The 9,258-nt window shown below is 40.0% G+C and overlaps 1 non-coding gene across 1 annotated transcript; it reads left to right on the plus strand.

The window, feature by feature from the left end:
- The first annotated feature begins 3,576 nt into the window (after positions 1-3,576).
- Positions 3,577-3,714, plus strand: LOC119930333. The gene has a single exon (XR_005451810.1). It is a non-coding gene; the product is annotated as a small nucleolar RNA SNORA7 (small nucleolar RNA).
- Positions 3,715-9,258: the final 5,544 nt, after the last annotated feature.

Here is a 9,258-nt window from a genome sequence, read left to right on the forward strand (position 1 = left end):
AGATACCATTATTATTATTATTACAGTGCTTGGGCACATAGTGAGCACTTACCAAGTACCATTATCATTATTATCATTACTAGTAATAATAATGTACTTAAATGGCCAGAGAGTGATATTATTATAAAGGGTAAGAGTCGAAAGCATTGGTCTAGTGGGCATTATACCTAGATGTAAAATGCACATTTTGTGGACATAATAGAATGCATAACAATTATGGGATTTTTTTTAGTGCCTACAATGTGCTAAAATGAGGAAATTAAAATTCAGACAGTTGAAGTGACTTTCCCAAGGTCAAACGGTAGTCCAATGGGCAGAGCTGGAAGTCAAATGATTCTCCTGATTCCCAGTCCCATGCCTTTTCCTTCAGGCCATGCTGTCTCCCAGGGGGAAACCAGTGAAAGTTGGTGTTTGTGAAGAGAAGAAGGAGAGGATGGATTGTCCTGTGAGCTTACTGACCTCCTTTAGGGTTCTGAGTACTTGGCAGCACTTAGTACAGTGCTCTGCTCCCCGAAGGCACTCATTAAATACCCTTGATTGATGTGATCCATGTGTGGGACAGGGGAACTGTGTCCAATCTGAGAGTATTGTACCTCAGCACTAAGCACAGTGCTTGGCCCACATTATGTGCTTAAAAATGCCATTAATATTACTATCATTATTATTGAAAGACTAAATATATTTCCTACAGCACCCACCCTAAAGACGGTAAGCTACACACTTGGGAACACATAGCCCATTGTTTTTTAATGGCCTAAATGTTGAGTTGATAGAATGGGTTACAATCAATCAATCAAGAGTATTTACTGTTTACTCAGGGTAGCACACTGCACTTGGGAGTGTAACATAGGATAAGAACGATCATTGCCCTGGAGGAGCATAAACTGATTATGAAAGACAGCTAAGAGAGTACTATTGGGTCAAAAAATTTATATGTTGGGGGATTCTGAAATGGCATGATTAAAAGCCATTCTTATGATTATAAGAATTGAAAGCAATTCTTTTACTTTTCCCTACCAATCATATTTATTGAGCGCTTACTGTGTGCAGAGCACTGTACTAAGCACTTGGGAAGTACAAGTTGGCAACATATAGAGACGGTCCCTACCCAACAGTGGGCTCACAGTCTAGAAGGGGGAGACAGAGAACAAAACCAAACATATTAACAAAATAAAATAAATAGAATAGATATGTACAAGTAAAATGCATAAATAGAGTAATAAATAGGTACAAACATATATACATATATACAGGTGCTTTGGGGAAGGGAAAGAGGTAAGGTGGGGGGGATGGAGAGGGGGAGGAGGGGAATAAATCAAGCATTCTTCTGCCATATTTAGGGAGTTGGTGCTTTAATATTTAAGCACTAATACAGTGCTCTGCACACAGTAAGCACTCAATAAGAGAAGTAACGTGGCTCCAGTGGAAAGAGCATGGGCTTTGGAGTCAGAGGTCATGGGTTCAAATTCTGCTCCACCACTTGTCGGCTGTGTGACTTTGGGCAAGTCACTTCACTTCTCTGTGCCTCGGGTCCCTCATCTGCAAAATGGGGGTTAAGACTGTGAGCCCCCCATGGGACAACCTGATCACCTTGTAACCTCCCCAGCGCTTAGCACAGTGCTTTGCACATAGTAAGCAATTAATAAATGTCATTATTATTAATAAATATGATTGAATGAATAATATTAAAAGAGAAAGTACCTAACTACAGAGACTGATACCAACACCATACTAGTCACCCCCCTCCTCTCCATCATAAATTCTTCTTTAGGAAAATAGACTACCGAGAGGAAATATGTCTTAAAACACTCAATTAGAATGTAAAATTAATTTTCTTAGCATGAAGTTGACAGATGAATGATTAAAATTACCCCTTGCTTTCCACACTAAACTATTTGAGAGCTCGTGCAAGCAATTTCAAAGAGACTAAATTTTAAAGGACATTTTGAAGACCCTTGTATGACATTTGTATAACAAATGATGTAGACTCTAGTGATACACAATGGAATCGGTATCTAGAAACCAGTGCACAGATCTGGAGAACTCCAGGTCAAAATGGTGCTTGCATTAAATTTGATTTCTTAACTACTGATATGGGGGAGAAGTTGATTCCTAATGATAAAATGCTTAGGTGATGGATTTAAAAAATAACTTTTTTTTCAATTTAGCTAGGACAGATCTAGTCCTTGCCCCTTTAAAGGGCTGTCTGGGTTAATGCCTTGTAAAATAATACCAGCCCAAGAACTAGTATGTCTGCCTGTTATGCTTTATTGCACAGTCTGTGTATGTAGACATGCAAAGACGCTAGAAAAACAATACCCATTACATTAAGATTGTTTTTACTGGGAAGCCATAATTTTACAGTATGATTCACTCTTTACAAGACTGATCTTGGCTAAGATGTATATCCAACTACTACAGAATTATGAAAATACATTTTAGAGAGACACTATTTCCTTTTCCAAATCAGAGGAAGTTATTCTGAATTTTTTTTTTTTTTGCGACCAGACACATGGTAACTTGGGATGATTTTTCTTCACTTTTTCCACAGTCTTTCTCGAAGTTTATTTTCATTCATTTATTTTGCCTAATTATATTTCTGTAATATACATGTTGCCTGTCTACTTGTTTTGCCTGTCTACTTGTTTTGTTTTGTTGTCTGTCTCCCCCTTCTAGACTGTGAGCCCATTGTTGGGTAGGGCTTGTCTTTATCTGTTACCTCATTGTACTTTCCAAGCGCTTGGTACAGTGCTCTGCACACAGTAAGCGCCCACTAAATACGATTGAATGAATGAATATGTAGAGCCTATCGAGTGTTTTTTTTAATATTTTATTTCTTTGATTTTTCTCTCTATTGTTCACACAAATCTGCCAGTTCCAGGGGAGCTATCGACAGCTCATAGACTCATAGTTTCCATAACTTGACAATAATTCCTGAAATGACCATGAGCTTCCAGTTGTCACTGTGGGCTCGCACAGACCAGACCGTTCATGTTTTGGCAACAACAGCATGTGTTCAGTGGCTCCCTTTGAGGTATAGCCAAGTTGGCCCGAATGACTGATGAAAGACTTAATATACGTCTGGCTAACTACATTCCACACTTGTATAAACTAAAGCACCTTTAAGGCAGGAATCTTAATAGCTGGTTTGGGGGCTCTACTGATTGCTTTTAATTTGTAGTTGCAAAGTACCCATTTTTCTTAGAAAAGTCTCGGCGGCATCCTTTTCAGTCTAGACCGAGTTCTTCAGCTACATCAAGAAAAGAAAGGAAAAAAAAAAAAGAAATGCACCTCTATTCGGTGAAACAAACAGCTCTCAATAGACCGCACTCTGGGAGAATATGGAGCTCAGCAAATTAGAGCCAGTCACTGCCACGCAGGAAATTACAGAATGTATTAAGGTCTTGGGATATTGGTCAAAGGTCACCTAATCTGCTCCTCATCTATCTTGTCCAACAATATTAACGAAATGCCAGACTGGTCCAGCTCACCAAGCAGAAAGACTGCATCACGGGAAAAGAAGTGGAAATTTTCAGAGGCAAAAAGAGTAAATTAGAGCTAGGTGAGAGTATTAGACTCCTCTCAGGGTCGCACCTGGAGAGTTTCCAGTACTCTACCAGTCTCGGCTATGGAAGGGAAAGTCAAGCAGAGGCCTACCCATTCCATTCCTAACTTGTGCAGTGGCTAGCGAGTGGAAGGCAATCTGCTACAAGTCAAAACCCACCCGTGCTGGGCAGCAGCGTCATGGGAGAGAGTCATAGGTGGAGAGCAAATTTACAGCATGAAAGGAGATGATGGTAAACCACTTCCATATTTTTACCAAGAAAACTCTGTGGATACACTACCAGAACGATTGCAGGTGAAGAGAGGGGTGTCCTGGGAGAGGTGTGTCCATGGTGCCGATATTGTTCGGAAGCGACTCGATGGCGTAAGATAGGACAAGAAAGTATTAGAGTAAAAGCTGTGTAGAGAGCGCTCCTGGATTCTAAGCTTGCTGTGGGCAGGGAACGTGTCTACCAACTCTGTTATAGCGGGCTCTCCCAAGGGCTTAGTACAGCGCTCTGCACATCGTAAGAGCACAATAAATATAATTGATTGATGATACGTGTGTGCTGGGGGTGAGTCTCCCAGTCTTCAGGAAGGGCTGAAGTGACCCCCTAAACTGAACTTCCTTCTTGATGCGGGGGAGGATGGGAGGAGACTGCCTCTTTGGGTCCCTGTGTCCCACTCCAAGTCTCTCTTGGGCTGGAGCATCACAACAATAATAAAAATGGTGCTCGAGAGCTGATTTATGCCTCCTGCACATTGTTTCTTCTTTCTAGTCTTGGGCCCGTTCAGAGCCCTAGTTGGGGACTATCCGTCAGGAGTTGTTGAAAGGAGAGAGGAAATATGTGGGCTACAGAGCCATGACTGAACCACTCTGGTAAATGCTGTGAAATGAAATTACAGCTTTATATGGCCCTGCAGTAAGAGAACTATCGAATCAGCTGTCGTCTCGAGGTTATCTGACTAACCTAGATAAAGGGTTTTTTGTTTTGTTTTGCTGTGTTTTGTTCTTTGTTTCTCAATCTTGAAACTGCTAAGTATCTTACATTTCATACACAGCAGCATTTACCTTCAAAACGTTTCTTCTGTCCAGTTGTCATCTCAGTGAGTTTAAGTGATCAGGCACCCGTGGTCTCCTCTTTTTCATCCTAATTGGAATTCTACATCTAGCTCAAAATTATGGCTCCAGTACAAAATTGGGCACCCTGGACTAAAATATATGTGTAGAATATCAGCAGCTCCAAAAATAAGTGGTGGTGTTTGTTTTCCACTGAAATAATCTTATCACCTTATAGGTCTTTGTAAGTTCATTGCTTTTACATTTCTTTGGAATTTTCCAATATGTGTCAACTTTGAATGCTTTCCAAGCATTGAATGCTTGGATTGGGAGGGAGGAGCTATTTATAAACAAGCTGGATGGCAAAGTATGCATTACGCACCTATTTAAACAGAAATGTAATTTGTTTTTGTTTTTACCAAATCTGTAAAGGCTTAAAGGATTTTTTTATGGGATTTGTTAAGCTCTTACTATGTGCCAAGCACTGTTCTAAGCATTGGGGGGGGTACAAGGTAATCAGGTTGTCCCACATGGGGCTCACGGTCTTAATCCCCATTTTACAGATGAGGTAACTGAGGCCCAGAGAAGTTAAGTGACTTGCCCAAAGTCACACAGCTGACAAGTGGCTTTGCCGGGATTAGAACCCACATCCTCTGACTCCCAAGCCCATGCTTTTTCCACTGAGCCACTCTGCTTCTCAAGGATTCAAGAGAATCAGTTGATTTTCAGTTAATGATGTCGGCAATACCAAGGGCACAAGATGTGTTAAACAGATACACTAGACTATTGAAAATAGCAAAGTGTATTGGATGATTTCTTACAATTTTCTAAAATATCCGACAAAAGATATTTTTCCTTTATTTTTTTCCCTAGATGGAAGTCAGCTTTGCAAACTATTTTCCTCTTTGGTGCTGCAAGTTCAGAAGACTATGGAAAGCCTATCAGTAAGTAGCATTCACTGCACTGATTGGCTTTCCATAGTCTACTGTCAAAGAGTTAAAATTATTAGTCAAGACCAATGGTTTCAAGTGTGCCTCCAAAGAAAATAAGACAGGGAATATTTTTGAAGGCTCCCAGCTACTGATTTTGATTTCAAAATGTCCTTTCATAGAAATCTGCTGAAATAGCAAAAGAGACACAGAACGTTTCTTTTCCTTTCCTTTTTTTCTCTCTTCAGAAACAGTTTCTGTTATGATTCAAAATGTCTCTAGCAGCATAATCGAGAATTCCTTGTTGGGGAGATGTAAAAGGAAAACAATGAAGATACAGCTTATTTTTAAAATAGCTAAATGCTACAAGGCATGTAGAGGAGAGTCTCAAATATTTAAAGCCATCTTTTCTCTATCCATTACAATGGGGTGTTTTCCCATAATTACTTTCTTTACATTATATGATCTGTAGTTAATCCCCTAGTAGTAAATTTAAGAGAAAAAAAATTGACTATATTGTTGGTCACAGAAATTTTTAAAATGGTATCTTTACATTTTTGTGGACCAAAAGATGCATGAGTGTAGGAGAGACAATATCAGCATTTTGGTTAAATTCCAAATTTCATTAAATTACATTCTGCCTAATTAAAATTCCCCTGGTAGTATCAATTAAATATAGTTTTCCTTCACTTCCTGTCCTAAACTGCAGTGATATGTTCTCTTATATGCCCTAGTTACCAAAATTCACCCCAGAGACATCCATTGGTTTGTAAAATGTCTTCAGATGAAAGAAACAATATAAATGTAAGTCATTATCACTTGGCCATAATTTCTGTGTTAATTTCCTTTTCTGTTTGTTTCTTCCTTTAAAAATGCAATTGTCTGTGGCAGGACTGGAGAATGCAGGAGTTATCTTTGCAAAGTGGATTATTCAGCGACCCACTGTAAGAAGCCATTATGCCTTAATATGTCAATTCCACTTCGTTTGCTGATTATTGACCTCTTCAGCAATTACGGTCGACCACATGAATTCTGGATGTCAACTGCGGACGCTCAAATTCACATGGTAGGATATCTGTTCTTTTTGGTGCAGGTACAAAATAACATTCGATAGAAGAAATTTGAAAACAAAATACCTATTTTTAGAACTTTTATTAAAGTCTCCACAGACACCAATGTACTTAATAGGCCGGTGACATTTGCAATTTGATTCTCCTCACAAAAATCATTTTTGCAAAAATAACAAAGGAGTTGATAGAACCAGTTCCTCAGTGCTATTTATATTGCTATTTAAACCCATCCAACATTTTCTTTTCCAAAAATAACTTGACATAAAGCCAAGTGTACATCGTCAATCAGTTTTAGAATTCTGTTACTAAATGGATGGTGGGCAGATGCCCTTGCAGTTTGGGGTATTTATTTAGAAGAGGACTGTTGATTGCTAAGATAGAGACGTTGGAAGGTTTACTTTTTGTTTGTTTTCAAATAGAATACTGAGTTGGTGGGAAAAAAAACTGAGTTGTTATAGAAGGGATAATAATAATAATGACATTTATTAAGTGCTTACTATGTGCAAACCACTGTTCTCAGCGCTGAAAGCACCGTTCTAAGCGCTGGAATGTAAGCGCTGGGATGCCACCATGTTGTTTTGCATTTCCAATGAGGAAAGAATAAGGAGAAATGAGCTTCATTTGCACCAGTTTGGCCACATAACTAACTGTTGGGGTGATTTAAACACCCAGCTGGGTTCCTATGAGAGGTGAAAAAAGCTCTGTCCCAAGAGAACTTTAAAAATTGGTTAGGTAATCACCTGTCATGTGTGAGTCAGTCATTCACTTTTCTAGGGGTCACCTGACCATTCATTCATTCATTCATATTTATTGAGTGCTTACTATGTGCAGAGCACTGTACTAAACGCTTGGGAAGTACCAGTCAGTAACATATAGAGAAGGTCCCTACCCAACAACGGGCTCACAGTCTAGAAGGGGGAGACAGACAACAAAACAAAACACGGAGACAGGTGTCAAAATCATCAGAATAAATAGAATTATAGCTAAATGCACATCATTAACAAAATAAATAGAATAGTAAATATATACAAGTAAAATAGAGTAATAAATCTGTAAAAATATATACAAGTGCTGTGGGGAGGGGAAGGAGGTAGGGCAGAGGGGAGGATGGGGAGGAGGAGGGGAAAAGGGGGGCTCAGTGTGGGAAGGCCTCCTGGAGGAGGTGAGCTCTCAGTAGGGCTTTGAAGGGAGGAAGAGAGCTAGTTTGGTGGATGTGTGGAGGGAGGGCATTCCAGACCAGGGGAAGGATGTGGGCCGGGGGTCGAGAGCGGGACAGGTGAGAACGAGGCACTTTGAAGACACTGAATGGACAACCGTACACCTGGATGATGACATACATCCTTATCCATGAAGGAAGAGCGCATTACCTCCATATCTCCCTCCAGGAAATTTTCCAAAGAGATACATCAATCAGTAGTATTTACTGCACACCTACTGTAGTTATCAAGCTCTTGGGAGGCTACACTAGAGTGAGGGCAGGGATCATGTCTTCCAACTCAGTTGTCACCTCCCAAGCCCTTAGTGTAGTGTTCTGCACAAAGTAACTGTGACCTGCTCTCAAGGAGCTTAGGGTCTAGGGCACGATGACGGACACAAAACATTGGAAAAGCAGAAGAGAATAGCAAATGGACATAACGATGAGTCAAGTATTTAAAGCAGAAGTGTAAGCCAGTACATATTACTACATATAGAGAGAGAGGACGTGAGTGCAAAACTGTATAGTCAGTTCAGAAGTTGGGAATGTGGGGGGAGTGTATGACCCAGGGAGATGAAGAAAATGAATCCTTGCATTTCACGTATTCCAGCATCACACTCTGAATAGCCAACCATTGAAGGAAGAGCAATTCATTCATTCAATCAAATTTATTGAGCACTTACTGTGTGCAGAGCACTGTACTAAGCGCTTGGGAAGTACAAGTCGGCAACGTATGGAGACGGTCCCTACCCAACCACGGGCTCTCAGTCTAAAAGGGGATTTTGAGGCCATTATTACCATCCAGATCCTTGAGGAAAGAGCTGATCTCCTCCTTCCCACCCCCCAGCCCTACTTCCTTCCCCTCCTCTCAGCATTTGTATATATTTGTACAGATTTATTCCTCTATTTATTTTACTTGTACATATTTACTATTCTATTTATTTTGTTAATGATGTGCATATAGCTTTAATTCTATTTATTCTGATGATTTTGACACCTGTATACATGTCTTGTTTCGTTGTCTGTCTCCCCCTTATAGACTGTGAGCCCGTTGTTGGGTAGGGACCGTCTCTACATGTTGCCGACTTGTACTTCCCAAGTGCTTAGTACAGTGCTCTGCACACAGTAAGCGCTCAATAAATACGATTGAATGAATGAATGAATGAATATAGCTTTAATTCTATTTGCTCTGACGATTTTGACACCTGTATACATGTTTTGTTTCGTTGTCTGTCTCCCACTTCTAGACTGTGAGCCCGTTGCTGGGAAGGGACTGTCACTATATGTTGCCGACTTGTACTTCCCAAGCGCTTAGTACAGTGCTCTGCCACAGTAAGCGTTCAATAAATACAATTGAATGAATGAATGAATTAGTGTTTCCATATTTTATTTTGGGAGAACATTGACAGAGGGGTTAGGCATCTCTGTTAACCTGTATATATGTATATATGTTTGTACATA

This window comes from Tachyglossus aculeatus, chromosome 6 (assembly GCF_015852505.1).
Source record: "Tachyglossus aculeatus isolate mTacAcu1 chromosome 6, mTacAcu1.pri, whole genome shotgun sequence".
Classification (NCBI taxonomy): domain Eukaryota; kingdom Metazoa; phylum Chordata; class Mammalia; order Monotremata; family Tachyglossidae; genus Tachyglossus; species Tachyglossus aculeatus.